The following is a 12,358-nucleotide window of genomic DNA, read 5'->3' on the forward strand; positions in this document are numbered from 1 at the left end:
TAGAGGACTCTATATAAAAACAATTTTAGAGTCTCACCATATATTTTTACAGTCCATGCACTTTTGAAACAGTACCACTATTCAGTTCCTATTGCAAAAGGCTTCATGGTAAGGAAGTCATGTCTGAAACACATCATTCCTTTCTGCTTGCTTTCTATAATTCACCTCAATTACAAAGACTGCAACTTCTTGGTGTTAGTGTACTTTTAAACAATACTATCAAAAATAAATACTTAGAAGACTTGACCATATGGAACAGAATGAATATCAGTTTCAATACCCTTGCTGCTTGATGTATAACCCGAAGTATTATTTTGGTGAGCCCATATCCCGCTGACCTCATTTTTAGATGAAGATCTTTCTTGATTATGTTTCGCACTGTTACCCAAAACATGTCGACAGCTTTTGCCATTGACTTTTGTGTTCATGTATTTTTACCTGTTACAAAACTCTGCACTTTATTTACCATGGTTGGTGATCAGCTTGTAACAAGTCTTTTTTTGTTGGATGATCCTGTTGTCCGAAGTTGATCCACATTCCTTTGTTTTTCAAAGGATATCTCTGTCTCTAAAATTGTAAATCACTGACCTAAACATATATTTATGACCTGAATGTATTAATTTTTACATCGGAAAAGATTATTACGTACTTTTCTTCAAAGCGATAAGTTTTTTTTCGTAACAATACTTAAGTAACATCAAACAATGCCTGAATGTAATGCTAAAACATTTCGTTTTACTACACCTTTATATAGACCTGCTAATTTACATATCTATAATTGTTTTAATATAATGTATTCAAATGTGTACTTCAAATGTCATTTAACTATTGTTTTTCTTGTTTTTTAATCAGCAATAACTAGTAACTGATAAAATAAACCCAGCTTGCCAAACAAGACTTCCGTTAATTACATATACATGTGTTTTCGAATGTTTAAAATTATTAATGTTTCACCATTTCTCTTTTCTACAAAACTAAATGTATTTTATTTTTACTTAAGCCTTTTTGAAGTTAGCAGGAAATATCCCGAAGACGTTTGCACTACGGGCTACGTTAAAAGTCTCAGTTGAAGAGCTGTCTTTAGTACTGAGAAATGTTACCTCATCCCCCAATTCTTCTTTACAGAGTTCAATTTTATGGTAGTACTATTTTGTTTTTAGTTGTTTTAATGATCAAAATACCTTTAGTTACAGTTATTGTCCTATACACATAACGTAAACATCTTATTGATTTATAAACAAATATATTACGCCATTTTAAACTCGGGTTAGAATACATGGTTTGCACAGATTATTATTACTGACTTTTAGTTTATTTCATTAGTTTATTAAAATTGGTATAAAACAATCAAATTGTTCTACAACATTTTAAAAAAATAAGAGTATGTCTATATGAAATGAAAGAAGTGTTATACATGGCGGGAATTCATGAAATAATTCTATAAAATATGATGGTTCATTGATATGATTCATCTCAGCAGTTACGCGTATTTCTATGGCAGTTTTGTTATTTAACCTTTTGTTTTACCTCTAACCTTGATGGTTCTTTTTTTCCCAAGATATTGAGTATGCACGATAGAATGCCAGATAGATATTGGTCATTACTTGCTGACGGAAATAGAGAACTAGCGACATCTATAATGTATGATAGTGCATTACAACCGCTGAGCGTGAAATTTCATATCCAATCTCGGATCGTTGAATCACAAACTCTTTGGCGTGCGTTGTTCTTTTACAGATTTTTACGGATTTCTAACAAGCGAATTCCTTCATAATAGGAAAGATTAGTTTTAGAAGTTTGTGCACTTAAAAACGGTGTTTTGCCATTACACATGTTAAATCTTGTATAGTTTTCTAGATTACTTCTTTAGTAAGTAAATGTGAATTAGCTAGCTTTAATTTAAGAAATTGAGCGACCAGCCTATTGGGGTTGACCATTTTGAAACCACAGTTTTCAGCGTACAAGAGTAGACGAGTTAAGTAAGTGTTCTCTTTGTTAATTGTAAGATAAACAAGCAGGCTTAAAAAATTAACGTTTCCATTGAATTAAAATAAAAGCCAACATCAACTTTAGATTTAGTTTTATTTTAGCAATAGATATAACACAATTGTTAAAAATTCTCATATTAGTTTCAATAGCATATTATTTTTATTTTGAAATCTGATCAATACGTAGGTTTAATTTTAATTGTACAAACAACAAATACATAACTTTTATAATTGTTAACACTGCTTGTTGATAATCGCCACGTAGTAGTTTGGAACCATAAACTTTGAAAGAAAAGATTAAGACAACATAGAACTATGTTTAAATTTAGTTATCGTTAGATAAATAATCACTACAACAGACAACGAAAACACGTAATTATCGTCAGATGAATAATTACTACAACAGACGACGAAAATAAGTGGTTATTATTAGATAACAGGCTATCATTATAGACAACATTTCAGTTAGTTATCGATGATTAGTTATTACTCTGAACAACGTTGGATTTAGTTATAGTTAGGTGACTGGACACTACTTTAGACAGAGACTAGACATGGATAACGTTAGATGACCGGCAACAAATTTAGACAAAGATCAGACATAGCTAACGATAGATGACTGACCACTACTTTAAACAAAGACCAGACATAGATAACATTAGTTAGATGGCCACTACATTAGACAAAGATCAGACATAGATAACATTAGATAAATGACTACTTCTGGTAACAATGCTCGGAGTTAGTTTTCGTTAAATCAATGGTCAAGGCTGTAGATAATGTTATATTTAGTGGTTAGTTGGTAATGCTTTTGATTGTTGTTATTATCAGATGAGATGATTATTACTATTTATGTACTTCTAAGAGTTTGTTATCACCGAGCGATTAATCTCTACTAAAATATTATAAAAATGCATTTGATTTTGTTAAAACTACAAATCAATCACTATCATAAATAATATTCAAACTTATCTGTCACTTAAGAATCAAACGGTTAAATTTGGTTATTAATAAATTATTGATCATACTATGAACAGCGCATTGGTTATTGGGCTTATCCCTAAATGACTATCCACTATTTAAAAGAGAAAAAACACTTTGCATTTAGTTGCTACTAAAATATGTATCATTACAGTATGGAGAAGACTTGATTGGCCCTATTGATCACTGTTGTGGACAAGGGATAGATGTAGTTATCACCAAATAACATACCTGTCTACTAAACATATTGTTTAGGTTTGGCTAGTGTTCGATGAGTATCCACTATCGCAGGGGACTGAGTATGTTATATTAATTTGAAGCTTCACAAGTCGTTACAGTTCACGTCGCCACGTATGATCATCTGATGACTGTGCATCTTGGCAAAAGCCCTGAAACATAGTTTCCACTGTAAAATATACTGTCGTAATGCTTTCATCTTCAAAACACACTGTTCTTTTTGAAAACTTTCAAAAATACATTTAGTATAAGAATACTATAGTTTCCCAGTGCCAGTTTCAGCTGTCCAATTGCATAGGAATTCAAACATATTGCATTAAGCAATTTGATCAATTTTTCTTCGTAGTCATATCTTGGTAAACCCTCACGTTTGTGTGAAGCTTTCATTTATGTATGGTAATAAGGATTCATAACATTTTTTTTCTTTGACGTTAAGCACTAAATCACACAATAGGCTATCTGTGTCGACCCACCACGGGTATCGAAACCCGATTTTAGCGTTATAAGCCTTCAAACTTCCGTTGAGCAACTAGGAGTGTCCAAAACATTGGTTTCATAGTAACCATGATTCACTTTGACGTTTTTTCTTTACGTACTTTCACTATACGTAACTTACCACCGGTGCAGTATCGAGCGATAATTGTGAATTCCTTTGAAGCAGATTCGTGATATTCCTCGTACTATTTTGGAATTGTCTTCCGCCCACGGTTTGATAGAAAATAGTAGAAATCTTCTTAGGTCATTAAGGTACAAATACACATCGTCAACTGTTACATTGTACTGTCATTTTACCCCAGCTGGATAACGTTCACACAGTTTTCTACAATTGGTTTTCATTTAACGAAAATATCTGGGGCTCGTGGACGACCTTTGCTACTGACCTTTGTGTTTATACATTTTAACCTGTTACAAGAAGTCACTCTTTGTTTGAGATCTTTTTTCGATGGTCTCAGTATTTCAAGTTGATTCATACTCTCTTGTTTTCCTGATCTGAACACATTTTTATAACTTGCGTGTATGAATGTTATGCATTGAAATGAGCTGTTACGTGACATTTTCAAAATCGGTCAACTTATGGTGTAATCATACTACCTGCGTAATATCAAAAACTTCAAAATGTAATTATGATAAGCTCTGTTTCACCGCGATTTTATATCAGCGTAGTTGTCAAATGACTTGTTGAATTGCATATTAGAAACTGTATTCATATAACTAACTCATCTCTCTGTGGGGACAATTTTAACATTTAGATATTACTAAGTGATTGACCAGTACATTATTAAAACAAATTTTAGTCAACCTTTCTCAGGAAATACATATGAAATCCGGAAAACCATATGTTTTATCTATATGTTTAATACTCACTTTGATAATGAGTGAATTTATAAAACAATTACCTAAAATAAGTTAATACATTTTCAGTGTGTGGGTTTTTCTTATAGCAAAGCTACGTCGGGCTATCTGCTGTGGCCACCGAGGAAAATCGAAACCCTGATTTCAGGGTTGTAAGTCCGAAGACTTACTGCTGTCCCAGCGAGGGACAATGGATTTTGAAACAATAGTAAAAGGAATAAATTATTGTATAGGTATTAATTAGCTTCAAAACTATAAAATGTTTTATTGCCAGTTGCTTATACTAAAGAGTGAATATGTTTCAGATATCGAATATTGTGTCATGACTTTAAGTAATTTGATTCATTCAGTTTCCGTCCCCCATACATCATAAACAGAAGATAATTTTACTCGTAAAAAAACGATATAACTTCTACATTAGGTTCCTTATTAAAATGCCTTTGTTTAATTATCAATGTCACTGTTTATCTAAGATGATTATCTCTTCCACTTTTCTTTTCTGGTTGTTAACTCGTTGTTTTTAAAATAATTATAATTACCGATAGAGCAGTCATTGGATGTAACTATGGGAGTAGTCACATTTAAAGAGTAGGTTATTGTTACATTTCAAGGATCTCGCATCATATCCTGGTTATTACGTTACATTAACACAAATACAGATTACCTCATTTCTAACAAACACTAGGTGTTGAGAGCTTACAATGTAGGTGTTCAATTTTTGTGTGTATGTTTAAGTAAAATAACAAGGACAGGCCAAGCGTTCTGGTTAAAATTAAAAAAAAAATATTTCTCCGGCATATCAAAATCGACAGGTGGTTGTAGATTGTCAACTTTATTCATGTATTTTGAGTTAAAGAGTTCTCACCTTTGATAAAAAAAAAATTGTTGCGTAAGTATTCCTATTAGGGCCCGGCATGGCCAAGTGTGTAAAGGCGTTCGACTCGTAATCCGAGGGTCGCAGGTTCAAATCCAGTTCGCACCAAACATGGTCGCCCTTTCAGCCGTGGGGACGTTATAATGTTACAGTCAATCACATTATTCTTCGGTAAAGGAGTAGCCCAAGAGTTGGCGGTGGGTGGTGATGAGTAGCTGCCGTCCCTCTGGTCTTACACTGCTAAATTAGAGACAACTAGCGCAGATAGCCCTCGAGTAGTTTTGCGCGAAATCCACAAAATAAACAAACAATTCCTATTAGTCTGTCACTACACTATAACATACAGTATCAGATTTCAGTCTCAACAATGCCACAATAACACATTATATTGATACTTTCTTCTTTTCATATTTTATAGTCTGAAAAATCGTAAGTAGCAGACTTCCCATATACATGTATGTATATATACCATCTATATCTTTTTTCCTACCATGAATTGTTAAGTACAAAATTTTATCAAATTTGTTGCCCTAAGGAATTATCTAAATTAATCACCCAGTACATTTAGTATCGAAAATAATCATATATATTAATAGGTGTTCTATCTGAAGGGGTTCTTCACATTTCTTAATTAGTGTGGGTATAATAAATTAATTTTCTGTAAAACAATATTACGTTTTGTTAAAATTATTAACCCTGTAAATACTTTGTTTACTTACAGCACTCGACATTCTTGAATATCTGAAGTTAATACCTTAATTACAGTCTATAGAGATATTAGTTAAAGTACACAATTATGTCATATTTTTGATTAAACGACCATTGTTCTCTTCCTAAAATAATTAATTATTCTTGGACGTTGCTTTTTCACTGTTCTTTACACAATCAACTTAGAAACACTGTCATAAAGTCAATTAAGTTCTATACATGTGTGATTTGCTCGTAAATTAGTATATGTTATTAAAGACCTATGGATAGACTCGATGTTGGAGTTTCCTGGCGCAAAGCGTTTGTTTGTTTGTTTTTTGAATTTCTCGCAAAGCTTCTCGAGGGCTATCTGCGCTAGCCGTCCGTAATTTAGCAGTGTAAGACTAGAGGGAAGGCAGCTAGTCATCACCAACCACCGCCAACTCTTGGGCTATTCTTTTACCAACGAATAGTGAAATTGACTGACACATTATAAAGCCCCCACGGCTGAAAGGGCGAGCATGTTTGGTGCGACCGGGATTCGAACCCAATCGTCGGCGACTGGACGATTTCGCCAGACACTTAAGAAAAAATACTTGTGAGTGTATTTAAATATATATTCATGTTGCATTTAAACTTTCTGTAATGTGATTGTAATTTGCAAAAATATCGGAATAGGTAAGATATGAAATACACTAAAGAATTGTCTTTAAAATTCTATTGTTTTCCTAAATCAAAGTCTTCAGAAAGTAAAGAAAAATATTTACATGCATTTTATACTTATGATAATACGAGGGCTGTTCAAAAAATACGCGGACTGTTTGATTTGCGCGGCTCCAGTTGGTTCCAGGGGAATCCGCTTGGTGTCGCTAGGTTCGCACAGATCAGCTAATTACGACGCCATTTCCCGATTGCAGATATCTTCATTTGTGTATTAGCTACGCGGTTTTAAATGAAGTGCGATTTTTTCGTTTGGCGGATTTCAGAATGAATGACCTGAAGGAGCAACGGCTTGCTGTGAAATTTTGTGTTAAACTTGGAAAATCTGCGACTTAAACTTTTGCTATGCTTAACACGGTTTACGGTGATGTTGCTATGAAGCGTACGGCATGTTTCAAGTGGCCACAACGTTTTAAGGATGGTCGACAGTCCATTGAAGATTATGAGCGTCCTGGACGTCCTTCCACGTCAACTGACGACCCACACGTCGACAAAATCAACATCCTGGTGCGGGCAAATTGACGTCCGACTGTCAGGGAGCTTGCTGAAGAATGTTGGATATCAGTTGGATCTTGTTACGAGATTTTGACCGAAAATTTGAAGATGCACCACGTTGCTGCGAAATTCAGCCCTCAGAACTCGTGAGTTTTTGGCCAAACACTCGATCACTGTTCTTTCCCACCCCCTCTACTCACCTGACCTTGCTCCTTGCGATTTTTTCTTGTTCCCCAAACTCAAAAGACCCTTGAAAGGAAGAAGATTTGAGACGATTCCCGAGATTAAGGCAAATGCGACGAAAGAGCTGGAGGACATTACAAAAGAAGCGTACCAGGACTGTTTTAACAAGTGGAAACACCGTTGGGATAAGTGTGTGCGTTGGGGAGGAGAGTACTTTGAAGGGGTCCCAGACCTGTAACTTCTAAATAAAGTACATTTTGTTTCATGACGCCAGTCCGCGTATTTTTTGAACAGACCTCGTAAAATATAAATTTAAAAACTTTCTAAAATGTAAAATCATCCTTATTAATGTTAATCTTTCGCAGAACGTTTTACAAGTCTCTGCAAAAAAATTATACTATCGCTGTTGTCAACAATTCAGTAACAATCAGCTAACTAGAAAACTATATGGACTCAGTAGAGCTAAAGGATAACCGTTGTTTTAATTACTTACGTAGCGTCCCCCGGAAGTAACAGTAAATTACTAATAACTGCATTTATAACATAATTCTAATGTGAACAACGGCTTGCTTTAAGTGTGACCAGAATGTTCTCCACCAACAAATATTTCAAAACACATCTTACGACATATTCTACCTATTTAAATTTGTGTCTGAGAGACAGATTATGTAAATTAGTTCATTTTCCTTTATTTTTCGAATCCCCGTCACACCAAACATGCTTGCCTTTTCAGCCGTAGGGGCGTTATAAGAGACGGTGAATCTCACTATTCGTTAGTAAAAGAGTAGCCGAAGAGTTGGCGGTGGATGATAGTGACTAGCTACCTTCCCTCTAATCTTACAATGCAGATAGTGCAGATAGCCTTCGTGTAGCTTTACGCGAAATTCAAAAACAAACAATCCTTTATTTTTTAATTTTGATCCAAGTAAGTATAGAAGAGATATAATTCAATAACTAAAGCGTTTTACCTTTGATTATTGCTTTTTTTCATTAACTGTCGGCAGGGGCAGAGTTTACACCTCACTATGATCTTTTAAAATAATAAAAATATTTTAGGTCAGTAAACGACATGTAAGAATGACACTTTCTGAGATTGTCTATGGGGACCAATACAAAGTCAAAATATTCAATTTAGAGATTTTAAATTTCATTCTTTAGCATTATCATAAAAAATGTGTTTATTGCATAGTGTTAGTACTCTATCATGGCCGTGGGTTAAGGCGTTCGTGTCGTAATCTGAGAGTCGCGGGTTCGAATTCCGGTCGCACCGAACATGCTTGCCATATCAGCCGTGAGGGCATTATAATGTTACGGTCAATCCCACTATTCGTTTGTAAAAAGAGTATCCCAAGAGTTGGCGGTGGGTGGTGATGACTAGCTGCCCTCCCTCTAGTCTTACGCTGCTAAATTAGGGACGGCTAGCACAGATAGCTCTCGAGTAGCTTTGTGCAAAATCCAAAAAACAAAAACAAAACAAAACTGACAAGTTATAGTTCGATAACAAAGACAAAAAGGAGCTCCTAGGCCACTGCAGGCTAGAAAGGGTTGTATAAACGTTTTGAATATGTTACTAGAATATTAAAACTTCATTAAGGCTCTGGAGTTATATTACTTAAGTTTTCAACCGATGCTGCATCGTTTATAACTCACAAAAGTAATAAACATAAAAGCAGTAGCAACTAATTGCTACTTAAATGCGAAGGAAAGTCCTCCTTTTCCCCGCCTTCACAGACCCCATGGCCACAGCGTTGTGGTTGAATTTTAACTAGTTTGTGCATATTTGCCAAACACCTGCGGTTTCCGTCGCAAAGCTATGCAGCCATTAGACATTGTTCTCTCTTATATGAACGAATGTATTGGACAAATTAGCTATTTTTAAAACTTATAAGAAAATAAATAATACCTGTTGATATCAAATTCGATTTTTTAGGTTCTAGACATCTTCTGTAAGGTAATTTTTGTTTCTAAGTGTTTATCATAGCAATGATATAAAATACTGAGGTTAGCATATTTCTTCAGCGTACTCATGACTGACGTATTTTAAATATTTTGTCGTATATTTTTAACCATCATGTCAATTTTGCATTCCTATATATATGATAATTTCTCACATATATAATCTTATGAGATGTGAGAAATCTAAAGATTTCCGTCAGTTACAGTCTTATAATGCACAAAAGTTTATCAATGTTTTGACGTTTTTCACAAGTTTTAAAGTCTCTGAACTTTTGTTTAACCTAATGTAGGACTTAATGTCTTGGCTTCAAAGTAACGGTTATTAGGTTGCAAGATGTTATAAAAGAAAATCCATTTCAAATTTATAAACTCCCAGGGAAAAAAAAAACAAAACATCGAAACATGAAAGAATAATTAGGTCTAAATGTTTTTAAATTTTTTATGGCATCTGAGACGACATTGTTTGCATCTTTTATTTTCTTATGGAATCTGAGACGACATTGTTTGCATCTTTTATTTTCTTATGGTATCTGAGACGACATTGTTTGCATCTTTTATTTTCTTATGGTATCTGAGACGACATTGTTTGAATGTTTTACTTTCTTATGGTATCTGAAAAGGCATTGCTTATATATTTTTAGCTTCATTCTTTTCTTTTTCCATTGATATAAAAAAACTTACTGCGAATTAACTTAGTCCTGATGTTCGTTGTATTATTTATGAATTCTCATGTCAAACAAGATTTTTCAGAAGAATAATTATTGTTCAGAAAATTCATATTTCTGAGTCTATTCTTTTCTCACAAATGAACAGTCTTTAGTCATTTGTATACTTCGTTTCTTGAACTCCTGAGTATACTGAAATTATATGTTGTTCCGAATTGGTTTCTTTTGTATTCGTAAATCGCTTGAGTTTTCAATTGAAAAATTGCAAATCCAATGCTACGAACATTGTAGTCAGTTTAAATGGGGGGAATTTGGTTCAAGTAAAAAAATACGAGTATACTTTAAATGAAAACAAATTAATTTCTAAACCTAAATAAACGTTAGAGGCTGGATCTTTCTCTGAACTTTTGTCAACAGTATGGTGTGAGTTGTACCTAATCAAAATAATAATACTTTGGAAATATAGCGCATCAGTTACTTGAAAAATGTAATAGTTCAGTGCTGGAAATTTCTACCCGGTTATATAATTCTGGGTTAACAAGGCTTATTAGACTGAAAGTTTTCACTTAAAGCATCTTTGTCTGTTAACCACACACATCTGATGAATATCATACGTATTGATTTTATAACAGCCCATCTTAGCTTATATTGTCAGGTGTTCAAAGGTTATTCACCACTGTTCTCAGAAATAAAGTGGAAATCATAGAATTACAGGTAAACACAAGAAAATATTTACATTCACCTCACATTAAAATGTTCACAGCATCAATAGCCACCTGCTGTTTGAACTCAGTGAGAGGTTAAATGTTTATAGCGTGCGTATACTGAAACGAAAGCATACTTGGAATTACCTTTTGGTAACTGGTACAACGTGTGCGTAGTAAATGAATGATGGTAGCACGAAGACTCAACTGTTAAAATAATGTTGATGTCCAAATATTCATTATGTATGATGAAGCTGTTGTTTGCTTATCGGTAACAACTTTAACGTCTTTACTATATTATGAGTATTTGAGGCTTGAATTTGAACTCGATAACAGAATACATTGAGTGTGTCTAGAACATTGAGACACCTCCGCATAAAAAGAATAATATTTTACACTTTGCAAACGTTTTAAATCAGTTTATTATTTCTTATCATTTCGACAAAGTTAATAAGATTAGTTGCCGCCAGTTGATTGTAAAACATTAGAAAACAGTCTGTTAACGATTAGGAAGATATGGTCATTAAAAACAAAGATCTTGTTAGAGTTTCTGAATCAGTAGAGAAGAGAAATGAGTTAGAAAGTAATCTGTTAAAGACTGTTATGTTTGAGGGGAACACAAGGAAAAAGAGGCCAGTCTGTTAAAGTTAGTGGTGCCAGTAAGGAATATAAAAACACCTTACAGGTAAACAACACAATGAGTTCTTCAAGTAGATCATTTAACTTCTTCATTTCTCTGCACGTTGTCAGCAGATTTCACACGTTAAAGAAGCTATAAGCTATTTACGTAAACAGTTCGATTACTTGTAGCAGTGATTTTACCTGCTTCTTAATCAACAACTTTGACCAGGTGATTAGGGTGAGAGTTAATCAAACTATTCGTTGGTAAAAGAGTAGCCTAAGAGTTAATGGTGGATGGTGAGGACTAGTTGCCTTCCTTCTAGTCTTACCTTGCTAAATTAGGGATGGCTCTCCCAGATAGTCCTCGTGTAGCTTTCCGCGAAATTCAAAGAACAAACAAACAAACTTAATAAAAAACAAATGATTGAGATTTTTGTATGAGACATAAAATATGGACGACATACTAACAAACAACCTTTTCCGGATTGTAATGGTTAATTTGTTGTGAGAGTGAGAAAAATATGACCAACATTCTGAACATACAAATTTATTTGAATTAAATGATTAACTCGTTGCAAGAAAGAGATATATAGAAATCGCCACTATAAACTACTTTAACCAGTATGTAAATAGTTAAACGTATTACAAGAGAGATTCGTAAATTATGAGATATGTAGCTAACGTAACCTTTGAAGACACGTGAAAATGTAATTACGCTACAAAATCTCGCTAAACAACGTGACTAGGTTTGTGCTCACTCAGAGCGCACAGTAGCATTTAACCATCACTCCTAAAACTCACCCACCAATTTACAGAAGAAAAAATTAAAGAGACGAGTAGAGTCCTTCGTTGGTACAGCGGTAAGTCTTCGGATTTATAACGCTAAAATCAGGG

General features: G+C 34.0%; 1 protein-coding gene across 1 annotated transcript in view; it reads left to right on the forward strand.

Moving 5' to 3' along the window:
• Positions 1 to 1,717: 1,717 nt before the first annotated feature.
• LOC143252554 (metabotropic glutamate receptor 3-like) overlaps positions 1,718 to 12,358 on the forward strand; it is a 35,284-nt gene continuing 24,643 nt past the window's right edge. Inside the window, exon 1 of the mRNA XM_076504889.1 lies at positions 1,718 to 1,979. The gene's annotated coding sequence lies outside the window, so the exon portion shown is untranslated. The remainder of the gene's footprint in view (positions 1,980 to 12,358) is intronic.

This window comes from Tachypleus tridentatus, chromosome 1, assembly GCF_004210375.1.
Source record: "Tachypleus tridentatus isolate NWPU-2018 chromosome 1, ASM421037v1, whole genome shotgun sequence".
Classification (NCBI taxonomy): Eukaryota; Metazoa; Arthropoda; class Merostomata; order Xiphosura; family Limulidae; genus Tachypleus; species Tachypleus tridentatus.